The sequence below is a fragment of the Amblyomma americanum genome, chromosome 9 (genome assembly GCF_052857255.1).
Source record: "Amblyomma americanum isolate KBUSLIRL-KWMA chromosome 9, ASM5285725v1, whole genome shotgun sequence".
Classification (NCBI taxonomy): Eukaryota; Metazoa; Arthropoda; class Arachnida; order Ixodida; family Ixodidae; genus Amblyomma; species Amblyomma americanum.
Window position 1 is genome coordinate 99690130 of NC_135505.1, and position 13220 is coordinate 99703349.

The following is a 13220-nucleotide window of genomic DNA, read 5'->3' on the forward strand; positions in this document are numbered from 1 at the left end:
GCTGTGCTATCTTCAGTTAAGGTGAGGGCGTCAAAACGTTATGAGGGAGAATGAGATTATGGCCTGATATGTTGGTTAACTGCACTGACTAAATTAAAATTGCACTGACTAAATTTTATGTCACCTGTCCTCAATCTATCAACAAAGTCCTAGAGTTTTCGCAGTAGTTCTCATAGCTAGGAATTCATTCAGCAGCCTTTGCTAGTGTGCAGACATATGCTCTCATACTCATGTGCTAGCAGCCAGGAACGCGATATAAAATCTGCGCACGTTTTGCTATCACCATCGCCTCTCGCCCCTTTCTTCTAAGCACTGAGTAGAGGAAAGTAAACCATTTTTCTTTTATTCTGAACAAGTGGAACGGCGGAAGTTTGTTTCATGATTTTATGAAGTTCAATGTACCAAAGAGACTCAGGTCCAAAAAATTTTGACTACATAGGGTTCTCTGACGTGCAGAGTTCTCTAGCATATCACCTCCATCGAACTCAGACCACCACGACAGGGAAACAGCCCGCGGCTCTCGTGTAAGAAGCAGAGCATCTTACTAAGTGAGCCACCACGCTGGCTAAGAAGGCCACAAGGTGTTTTCGTGTAATTGTTTCAGACTAAGTTCTTTCGTCAAAACGCATTTACGAGTCCTTAATTATTTCGCAAACCATCGATTTAAAATTAAATCACCGGGACATGGATGCCCTATTTTAATAACGTGGGACAGCTTGCTTCATCTAAATATTGCCCGTTCCGCAGTGTAGATCTAACAACAATTGTTTTTTTCCTCGGATGAAGATGTCTAAATTCAGCGCTGGCACATTCTTGCAGAAGGAAACAAGCTTCGACACCAACCGAGAACATGTGCTGTGGTGTCGATTCATCTCTAGAAGAAATCGCATTCACCGCACGATAACACAAAAACAAAAAGAACTGAACCTGTAGGGAGTATTGCCCGTGGCAGCAAGTTGAACACAGCAGCACCGTGCAGAACAAAGTTCCAGTGCAACTGCGGCGAAAGTTGAAAGCCCTCCTGCTTTCAGCCCTTGAGAAACGAACCAGCTTACTCGAAATTTTGTGTTGTACGGCTGAAGAATCACCGCAGAAATGTTTTATTTGTTGATACATCATGATACTACAGAACAAGGCCGAAACAATTGATACGAACCACTACTACAGGGAGCACATGCACTATATAAACACTTCAAAAGTTTCTGCATTGAACCAATCATTGAGAATTTCTCTATACAAATGTTTAGTCAGTGCTGAAAGCCAGATTCTCCGAGCTCAAAACAGGAAATTAATCTAGATACTCGGTGTGTGATTACTCTGCCTTTTATGCGGTGTCTTTCGAACGAACTAGCTATTGTCTTTAACCAACCAGATAATTCCCTTTGCATAGGAAGGCATACCGGCCCTCATAACAGCACATAATAAAATCAGATGCACAAGCTGTGTCTCATGACATTCTGAAGTATTCATTCCAGGAAGTGTGACACCCACACGTCCACGCCAGCAACGATAAGTGTGTTTTCAAGGCAGTTGATGTATATTTGCCTTTTCAAAAAAATGAAATAATGAACATTTCACACCCACTAAGTCACATTGATTTCATATGGAGTCATAGAAAACAACTCGTCATATATCAAGAAACTTAAATTTTTTAATATATTTTGAATTATCCCCTATTGAGCATGCAAGCATCTAGATGTTAATTTTTTGCAATGAAGTGTTTCAATTTGGGCCGGAAAAGATTAACAACTATGCCCATGTCGTTCACGGCTCTATTCTTTGAAGGTCATTTCTGCAGCCAGATATCTATTTGTAATGAGAGCTCTAGATAAAAAAAGCCAATCGCCATTCGTCGTTGATTGTAGCAACAGCGTCGGTGGGCCCGTTTGCTACTTGAGCAGAATTTTCAGCTCAAACAAGAGTTCATTAAAAAAAATATTGAAATGAAACTGCGCAGGCGCTGAAATTGAGAACTTCAGTCTGCCAAAGCAATCGCTCAAGTTTTCTTGATGGCAATAACCGCGATCTCGCTGGGTTTTTTTCCAGGGCGCTGAACACGTTTTCCATAGAGCTGCTACACTGGGATGGTTCACCGAGACTGCCTAAGCGCTCTCATAAAATGATGTGTATGACGCTGAGAAGCACGAAGAAAGTAAAATTTGAAAGTAAACGCGAGGTAATAATATCCTTGTGGAAATGAGAGAAAAGAAATGAACACGGGCATGACATATTACACATTGATATGATATCCATAGGAATACAAACGAAAGTAGTAGCACACAGCCACCGACAATAGAGACAGGAGATGAAGAACTTTACAAGCGGCCCGGCTAAGACTGCTGCAGGGCCACGTTGATTAGAGATCACACGCAAACACTGTCCTTACCTGGATTTGACTAAGATACTGCTAATTAAATATGCAGAAAATAATAATGACAGTATTCAGGAAACTACTCCTCAGTGGCCTTTGTTGTGCCCAAGATTTTAGAAAGCTGGGTAGCGTTCACCTCATTATCTAAATACATATCCTGCTACTCTATTCAGAGCATATTAAAAGTTTTTACCTAATTTCAGCGAACTGCGTTGAATATAACCTGAAAGCAGTATTCTATGGTTTAGATCTACATGCCTATAACAAACTGAAACATGCACCTTATGTCAATGAAGGCATTCTATTAGTTTCCTTCTGCCGAAAATTGAGATTGGTATGTGTCACTTTTTTGCGCGCTTGTGCATACGGTCCCAGACACCCTGAGAGCATGTGGAGGTAGCGGTCTCGGTCACAATGAAGATGCCCTCGACTCAGCGTGCCAAGCTCAGCCGGAGACCAGCTACCAAGTGGCAAGTTCGGTGGTCGTTTGGTGCCGTGCTTTCGCCGGTATCAAGCCAGAGAATGTGTTGGAGACAAAGGTTAAAAAAAAAACACTAAGTTCATACAGCAATCAGAAGATGCAGAGGCTTTCACAATTCCTGGTACGAGCACATACAATTTGATTTACAATAGAATGCTACTTGTGCAAAGTAACACTGCAGGGAGATTAGAATACAAAGAAAGCTATGCATCTAAAGTGCACTAACACAGGAGAGAGAGAATCAAACGCAATTTGCTCACCGGACGCTGCGACACTCCGACTACCTGAGGAGCACGATGGGGCCGTCCTGCAGGATGCCGCACGCTGCATAGCTGCCAGGTGGCTGGGCAACAGGTGTTATCCCGGATGACGAGCCGGCACGCTCCACTGAAGCTTGAACAGTGGCTCGGGCTGACAGACATCGTTCGACGCCCCTCTTTTATTGGCGCGATCCGCGTCTGTTCGTCCTTCACGCCAAGTATCGACTGCACAATTTCCTTCTTCTTGCGCCGGGTGCGTGACCCCATTGGTCAAGTGCGGAAACCGGTTTTCAGAAGATTCCAGGGCTTCCTCGCAATACCCCGTCGTCGACGCGAGAAAAAAGGGGAGAGGGCGTGACTTAGCACGCTCAAGGCTACGCCCTCTGCGTCGACAATGAGTAGAAATTACTCGGGCATTCTCGAACAATCGACGGCTCTCGCGTCGTCGTTTCCTTTGACGCCGTGCAGGCGTGAAAGGAAATGATGACGCGCGGAGACAAAGCGCGTCGCGATTGCATCCGCGCTGCGCTGGTTTATTTGAATATGCGCCAAATTTTGTGACAACATGTTGGTGCATAACTACAATTACTCGCATTTTCCTCACAACATTTGAGAATGCTGTTTTACACTTATTAAGAATTAAAAAATTTTTGAGACTGATCATTGCAAGATCGACAAAGTAGTGATGTAACCTGTAAGAGTAATAATAATAATAATAATTGGTTTTTGGGGAAAAGAAATGGCGCAGTATCTGCATCATATATCGTTGGACACCAGAACCGCGCCGTAAGGGAGGGGATAAAGGAGAGAGTGAAAGAACAAAGGAAGAAAGCGGTGCCATAGTGGAGGGCTGCAGAATAATTTTGACCACCTCGGGATCTTTAACGCGCACTGACATCGCACAGCACACGGGCATCTTAGCGTTTTGTCTCCACAAAAACACAGCCGCCGCGGTCGGGTTCGAACCCGGGAACTCCGGATCAGTAGTCGAGCGCCCTAACCACTGAGCCACCGCGGCGGGAAGTGGTGTTCCTGTAGTAAGGGCGCTCCTAACAAATTAAAATCAGTGCGTTTACCTGACATTTGATAATACAGATTATTTCGACATTCTGTTGGTGCGGTAAGACCCACACAAAAATTTTACCGAAACTTGCAAATCAATTTTTGATTGGTAGTGTACCGCGACCGGCAGAACAATTGCTGCTATATTGGTCCCCAGTCAGCCGCGTTATGAACCAAGCGAAGTAAGGCAGAGCGCTGGTCCCCTTGTTTTCTTTCCTTGTTGTCCTCGTCTTTTGCGCTATCGTCGCTTATATAAGACAGAGAGAGGTCAGCTTCAGTGTAGGTAACAATAATAAAAACGCCTTCCCGATTGTGCTGGGTTAAATTGTCTGAAGGTCTCTAATTTGTGCGCCTAGAGAACATTTTTTTGTTGTTGTTGTTGGCGAAATATATTGAAAGCAATAGGCTCAGTATCCTCGCTTTTGGCCAAGTGCGCTGCGTAAGTATGAACGTCGCTTTTTCTGTTCGTATTTGGGCTGCGCTCACGGTAGATTATTAGCATACACAGAAATTGTGGACAAAACTTTTTTTTAGCGGATACCTTTTATGCAATCATTTTTTTTCATCGAATGTAAGATTTCACTGTAACAATCAATATACCCGCCGATCACCCGACGGCAGTCTTACTTTATTTTCAGTTAACGCTTTTCCGATCATCAAAAGCGTTTCCTATTGTTTCTCTGCGGCAGTCTTAAATGTTCGATGCAATCAATTGAATCACTTTGAAAGAAACATTTTGCTACTTATCAGAAGAATGGACTATTGCCTTCAATATTCTCATCAGATTGTCATAAATTTCAAATACTCAAAATTTTTCTCGAGAAAGTTGGACTTGAGAGCGACAGTAGTCGGACGACGTGCTAACCTGCTTCTATACTAAGTAAGCTGTAGCGCAAGTCTCCCAGAAATAGCTTTGTGTTGTCGCTCGCTGGTGCGATTTTTGAAATAAACTTTACACAGCAGCTGCCTGTGAACTTTCTTTTGTGAAATGTTAGAAAGAAGTGCGAATTAATTAGACACTTATCTGTACAATCGTAATTCAATGAATAGGTAACGTCAATTATTACTCGTCTTGCTTTTCCTTCATCACAAAAAGAGCGATCCAAATGACCTCTGCACCTTTGTTACATCTTTGTGGACTTCCCAAACAGAAGTTGCCAGCCGAAATTCTTTTATGCGTTGCATATTGCAATCACTCAGTTCAGCCCTTGGGCGCGGGCGGGCAGCCACCAAACCACATGACGTGACGTCACGACAGCCGGAGGAAAAGCTGGGCCCCAACTCGCGCGGTCGCGCGCGGCCGCAGCCACCACCTGACTCCCGCTCCTCCCGCTAGGGGCGCTGCGCTACGATTGACGTCACGGCATATGTATAAAAGAGCTGCGCTCCTTCGCGGGGACAGTCTTATACCTCTGTCACACGGGCATTTCGAGGGCCCTCGAACCGATAGTCTATCGACTCAAAGGCGATCGAGCGCTGCTACACTGGCATTTTCAATGGCGATCGAGTCAATAGCCTATCGAGTCAACGGAGCAGCACGGAACTCCATCGAGATATGCAACGCATTCTTGGCTTAACCAAGCTAAGCCTGGCCATTTTTCTAGAATTGCTAGCAATCATCATACTCGCACCAAAGCCAGTTGTCAGAAGCTCATTAGGCATCACATGTTGAAGTAGGCTTATTTCGTTTGAATGCACGCTTATAGGGGGAATGACGCCCTTTCTTGTCGAAATATTTACCGCAGAAACAGTGGACCAAGCTGCTCTTCTTTAAATAAAAATACAGATAACTGTACTCGGACCGCAAAAGAAAATAGTGATTACTTTTTTATTGAGACCAAAAAAGCACAATGAAAAGAATTACTGTTATACATATTCTATGGGAGAGTTCTGAAATGAGGGATAAAATTTTGTGCATAAATCTCTTACTGTGGCCCAAGTTGTTGCTCTCCAGTAAATTCGAAAACCATGAATAAAATTAATTAACTCAAGCGCAAGAATGTGCGCTTAAATATTCCTTGCGCTTCCATGAACAATAAATTTGACAGTCTGCGCTTCTAATTCTCGTGTGTGTTCCTTCATGATGTCCTAACACGTTTGCGCTGTTACACCTTTGATCAGTACGTACACACTAGCACGGGATATCTACAACTAACCGCCCGCGTTGAGGCTATGCAAGGAAGCCCATCCTGATCCGAGGTGTTTTAGTCGGCCAAATTTCTTGAAGCCAATTTCGAAAAGCTGATCAGAGGTGTGACTCTAGTTTGCAATTATGTCTTATTTCCAAAGGTTAACCTGGATAAATTTTGATTTTTTTCTCCTTGTGACATAAAAGAATGACCATGAATTAAATTTTAGGATCGTTGAAGTGATTGTTTTAAAATTTGATGACTAGCCCTAAATTCTGGAACGGGTTGAAGAAGAGAGAATTGATAATCTCTCGGTAAGTAGGTCCATGCGGAATAAGAATACGAAACGCGAACCTCGAGTTACATCTTCGACAATTTCCTCAAAGTCAGCACAGCGTTCTCAAATAGAGAAAACACTCTCGATTTCAAGGACAAGCCAACTGATGCTTTCATGTCCGCCAAGAAATTTATTTGGGCTCCACTGGAACGTAGTAACGCGCATTCACTAAACAACTTTTTTGAAAGTCCGTAGACCAATCCAGATTCGTTAACGCCTGAATATCATGTAGCTGAATGCAGTCATACAGTCTGCCTGCATTCAATCTGTGGTAATAAGCAAAAAATATCCAAAACTCGTGACCTGTCATCCGGAGCAGCACTCAAAGCTTCTCGTTCAAAACCAAAGGATTGCAAGTAAAAGCGTTTATGAGAAATCTCAGTGAACTATTGCGAGTTCATCTTCCTTGCCTGCATGGTTTGTCAAGATTGGCGCCACGGATGTCATTATATATTGGGCTACAATACTTAAACCATAAATTTTGAGTGTGAGTCTTCGCGGTGTTGAAAAAATCGCCAGAAATTTTCTCCTTCGCTGAAGACGGCGACACCCCTAGTTACCAAGCGGTTTTTTGGAAGGAGAGTGTGCCTTTAACACAAAAATAGGCTGCGATTTTTATAGTACAATAAATTTGCGAGTGATTTAATTTTGTCCACCGCGTAATATTGTGCGAAGACACGTGCTTTTCAATTTGGACACAACAGCCACAGACACAACAATTTGGACACAACAGTAGCTCAAAGCGCGATCAAGAAGTCCACTGACCCAGGGAGCCAGTTATGAACCTTTACTCTCCTCCATATGAACGAAGGCTGCAATGTTGTCAGCGCGAACGCTCATTTTCTCCCAATTTTCATATATATATACCAAATTTATTTGATGAGTCACGGCCGTCGCTCCGCGTGGATGTTATCAACGATAGCGCATGCAGAAAAACTGGTTTTTGAGGAAAGGAAATGACGCAGTCTATCACATATCTGGCTGGAGACCAGAACCGCACTATAAGAGAACGGATAAAGGAGGGAGTGAAAGAAGAAAGGAAGAAAGAGGTGCCGTAGCAGACGTCTCCCGAATAATTTCGGCCACCTGGAGATCTTTAACGTGCAATGACATCGCATAGCACACCCGGCCCGGGCTACTTTTGCGTTTCGCCTCCATCGAAATGCAGCCGCCGCGATTGGCTTCGAACCCAAGTACTGTGGCTCTGTAGACGTGCGTCTTAACCACTGATCCACCGCAGCTGAAAATCGCTTTTTTTAGGGAAGGAAATGGCACAGTAATTGTCTCATATCTCGGTGGACACTCAAGCCTCGACATAAGTGAAGGGAGGAAGGTGGGAGTGAAAGAAGAAAGAGAGAAAGAGCTGTCGTATTTGCGGGCTCAAAAATTATTTCGACCACCTAGAGTCTTAAACAGGCACTTACTTTGCACAGCACAACTTTCCTGGCCAGACACAGTAGCAGGCAACAGAATCAACGCTACCAGCAAGCCCTCAACGCCCCCGCCCACATAGGTGAACCCTCGTTACCGGGAGCTACAGGCCCTGCGAGAGGAGGTGAGTCGTCTTACATCGCTCATCAAGACTCACACCTCCACCCCTCTACCGCTTCCACCAGTCGTCCCTCCCATCCACACCACTCCGCTACCTCAAACACCCACTGAAAACATGGAACAATCCGAATCCCGAACCCCCACCTCACCCCCGCCCCCAAAAAGCGCACAACAGAGCACCCACCCGTCACGCAGACCGAACTTCAATCCCTAGAGGCCAGCATGGATGCTAAACTCGCCGAAATAGACGCGCGCCTAAAGGCAAAATTCAATCACCTCATTGACCACCAGTCCCAACGCTTCGAGCAACAAATTGAAGCGCCATTTACGCGCATGGTGCCCACCGTTGAGATGACCCTTGCACGGTAGTACACCCGCCTCCAAACAATAGAGCAGGTGCTTCCCTCGCTGCACCTACCCAATATGCCCATCAATCCCGTCCACCTACCCCATAGAACTCCCTACCAAACCCACCTACCTTCACCCTACCCAAGCTACAGTATGACGGGGCAATCACTTAATTTGTTATCAATTCTCCAATGGAACTGCCGCCGCTTCTGCAGCAAGAGCGCACCCCTCAAACTTCTCCTCCGCACACATCCCACGCCCCACTTCCTCCTCCTTCTTGGAGACACATGCCCCTGGCACACTTCCAGCTACACATCCGCTCACTCCGGCGCAACGAATACAAACATGGCTTCCACATTCATACATCGCTCCATTACACACCAAACTCATCAGATCAACTCCAAGACTCCCTGTGCAATTACAGAAATTATACCAGATACACACTCCACATCATCTATTTTTATTGCAAATATATACCATCCACCGTCTCATCCGATGGCTTCATTGGAAACGCTACTGCGAGATCTACATCGTAATGCAGGCAAGCATCCTTTGATTATCGGAGGGGACTTCAACAGTCAGCATACTGACCGGGGCTACCGCGTTACCACGGGACGAGGACGGCGACTCTGGTCCTTGGTACAAGAGCTCTGACTCACAATGCGCAACAACTTTAACACCCCCACGAGAATTGGCAACAGTGTCAGCGCGGACACCAGCCCGGACTTGACACTGAGCAGCAACCTTGCGGGTATTGCATGGAACACAACACATCGCACACTAGGGAGCGATCATTAGATCCTCACCGTTGCAGTACCGTAAAAACAAAGAACGACCCTTCGTCTAACACACAAAATGACCAACTGGGATGCGGTCCGCGCCACACGGGCGGCCCTTCCTGACACGCCTATTGCAGACATCGACCAGTGGGTGGCATCACTCATTAACGATGTTTCCGCACACACTCGAACCCTTGCCACAACACCAGATACAACCACCCTCTACACACGCCTGGCAGACCTATGGGAGGCCCACCATAGCATCCTAGAGTGATGGAAAGGGCAAAAACTCAATCGAATCCTTAAAATTCGGCTAGCCGCACTGCAAACGCAAATTACTGAGCACTCATAGGAGCTCTGCCGATCAAACTGGGGACAGATTTGCGATAGTATGGCTGGCAATCTCTCCTCCAAACGCAGCTGGCAACTCCTCCGCCACTTAACTGACCCCACGCAATCCAAAAAGTCACACAACACCACGTTACACGCCTTATACACAAGACCGACCTTTCTCCCGACGCACTCATCTGCATACTTAGGAACACACATACAACTCTTGGTACCTCCAACCTCCTTCACCCCTATGCAGGCACCCCGAATGCCAATCTCGATGCGGAGACAACGGAAGCAGACGGCAGAGCGGCCCTCCTGACTCCGCTAGAACTCCACCCCAGGAGTTGACCGTACCTCTAATAGCATGCTCTGCAATTTGGACGATCAGTCGATTGCCCAGCTCACGGGGTACTTCAACACATGCTGGCAAGAGGGCACCCTTACGCAATCCTGGAGTCACGCAAAAATCTTATTCATATCCTTGCCCCATAAACCCCTTGCATCTGCAAATCTTGGTCCTATCTCACTAATCTCGTACCTGAGCAAGCTTTCGGAACATGTCGCAATCGCCCGACTCACCCAACACATGGTAGAGCAAGACCTCTGCCCGCACAACATGGTGGGCTTCCGTCCTCACCTGTCGGCAAAGGACGCCACGCTCCAGCTCACACAGGATATTTTCGACCCCTCATACCGGGCCGCACAAAAGCGGTCCTCGCCTTGGATCTCTCCGTGGCCTTTGATCGCCTAGACCATCAAGCGATCGTGGCGGCGCTCTCCCCCTTGAACATAGGTGAACATATTCAAGCATTCCTTAATAATCGCCTGGTCGAAATTCACTCCGGTCCCCACAGATCCCGCTCATACATCCTCAGTGGGGTTCGCACCACCCCCCCCCCGGGGTCTGTCCTCTCTCCATTCCCTTCGATGTCACTCTAATCCCCTTGCCCACAAACTACAAACCATCGCTCACCATTGGCATACACTCTATGCTCATTATATCACGCTATGGACCACCCATGGCAGTGATGGAGGCTTAGAAAATACTCTGCAGTTGGCAGCTACCCTCACCCAAACACATGCGCGGAATATCGGACTCCCATCCTCTCCGAAGAAGTCGCAGCTCCTCATACTCCGCCCCACAACCCGAAACTGCCCCACAGGCCTCATAACCGTGACACTGGTAAACCGGTACATTCCGGAGGTACACATACTCCGGGTACTGGGCCTCCACGTCCAGAACAACGGGAAAAACACTCTCACCATCCACTAACTGAACCAGACGGCGGTGTATATATCCTACCTAATCCGCCGAGTTTCTGGACACCACTGAGGCATGAAGAAGCATGACCTATGTCGCCTCATTGATGCCTTCGTCCTCAGCCGCTATCTCTTCACGCTCCCCTACCTGAAACTCCAGGGCAGAGAAATCTCCACCCTGGATGCCATGATCCGAACAGCATTTAACACAGCACTACGCCTACACCTAAATACCTCAACCGAAAAACGCCTCCAGCTAGGCCTACACAATACGATGGCTGAGCTTATCGAGGCCCACCGAGAGACACAATACATACATCTCGCGAGAACCACCAACGTCAGACACATCCTACACACCCTCGGTATCAGGATACCAGCCACGGATCCCAAACTGCTCCGGGACTCTAATCATATTCACCGCGAACTACTTATTAAACCTCTGCCCAAAAACATGCACCCCACCTACCACGAACCTCGCCGCAGAGCTCGCGCAAGGGCGCACCAAAAACACTATGGCATGGAACCGTATGCCGTGTGGGTGGATGCCGCATGCACAGGCGAGAACGCAGTTTTAGCCATCACGAACTCCTCCCTGCAACCGATTGCCACCCTTCACATATCCCCCACTGCCACTTCGGAGGAGACTGAAGAGGCCACCATTGCCCTATCCATCACGCGCACGGAGGCCCGGTATATAATGTCAGACTCTAAAACTGTCATACTAAATTTTGCTCGCGGGAGTGTCCACGTCCCTGCATTTCGTATGCTGAACTCCCTCGCCGCACACCCGCCCCGCCACATAGAGCTGATATGGATGCTTGCCCACTCCGTGAATCCCGGAAGCGAGGCTGCCAACAATTTAGCCCGAGGTTCTCTCAACCGGCCACCGGCGGTCTCCGATCTAGGGTTCTCACGAGAGCGCATGCATTCATTCAGTGAACTGACGTAGGCCTGCAAAGCCGAGCGTTGGCTCTACCCTCCACCCTATCCCTCCCTCGACAATTATCACCAGACACTTTAGTGGCGGCTCCGAACACGCACCTTACACTCCCCTTATATACGCTCCTGCTATCACTAAGTCCACACAAACCCCTCCTGTACCTTCTCCCACCACCCCAAAGCCTTGTCCTTTTCCTCTGCCCGGCAGATCTCCCCCGCGGGGCCTGGAGCCCCTTACCACTTTGGAGGCTTGGGAGACCCTACTGCACTCCGAGGACCCGGCCAAGCAAGCCATCACCACAGGCCGGGTTGCCAGCGTCATGAGCCTCCCGGACATGAACGTTTGAATCCCGTGGGGCCGTGCGGGGACCTAAGGACCTGCGTGTCCTAAACACTGCTGTGTTCATTAAAGTTTTCACCACCACCACCGCAGCGTAACGTGTACATTTTCGTGTGTCGCCTCCATCGAAACTCGCCCGCCAAAGCCGCGTTATATGCCGGGCACGAGCAAGGAAACATACTTTCGTAAACATTTCGTGTTTGGCAATTCTAAACCACCAGCAGTTTTTTTCTGCAATTTGTAAGCAATATTATTTCCTCTATTGACAGATTTCACGCGGCGATTTTTATAATTTCATGTTTCAGGAAATGTAGAAGAAGCGCAGTCGGTTCAGACATTGTCAACTGCGCATACAGAAACATGCTGCTCGCACATTATGTAAATCATATCGAGACAATACGAACGGGATAAAGAAACTATAAGAGGAAGATGTAGAGAATTCAAAATTATATTGGGCCTGCACCACCATAGTCTCATATATGTTAATCATTTCGAACCTTTTATTCGGCACTTGTTAGAAAATTTACCAATTGTTTTAAAGAATGGTGTATTTTTTATTTGGCAGAAGGTTTAAACCCATTTTTTTTTATTTTAAGAATTTCTTTTTTAAATGAATGCATCATTTCTTGGCACAAGAAGGTAATGCAAAGGGCCCAAATATTAAAAAAATTCCACTTCACCTACACCAATTTTTCAATATTCAATTTTTCATAGTTACGGTGTCGTATTTTAAAATTTTAATAACTTTCAACATATCTATGCTTTACAGACAGCAATTTCTTCTCGTTCTAGTTCACTTTTTATTTTAATAGGAATCAGGCTATGGATCTGAATGTCATTATGCCACGGATTTGATATCAGATTGCGATTTATTTACGGTTAATGAATTACCGGCCTGGCTGGCTGTCATGTTGTGAACGCTGCAATTTAGTGGCAACTGCAGTTTGTAAGCCCATGTCCATGCCTAATGAGTTTATCCCCAGTTGCTTTGCGCGGTCTTTTCCTGAGTTGCGGTTACCAACATGACAAG

At 46.6% G+C, this 13220-nt stretch overlaps 1 long non-coding RNA gene across 1 annotated transcript in view; it reads left to right on the forward strand.

Annotated features, from left to right (window-relative positions):
- The window catches only part of LOC144105643 (uncharacterized), a 76015-nt gene extending 63754 nt beyond the window's left edge, over positions 1-12261 (forward strand). The window contains exons 3-4 of the long non-coding RNA XR_013308844.1: positions 8074-8195; positions 12059-12261. This is a non-coding gene — a long non-coding RNA (uncharacterized LOC144105643). The remainder of the gene's footprint in view (positions 1-8073; positions 8196-12058) is intronic.
- The last annotated feature ends 959 nt before the right edge of the window (positions 12262-13220 follow it).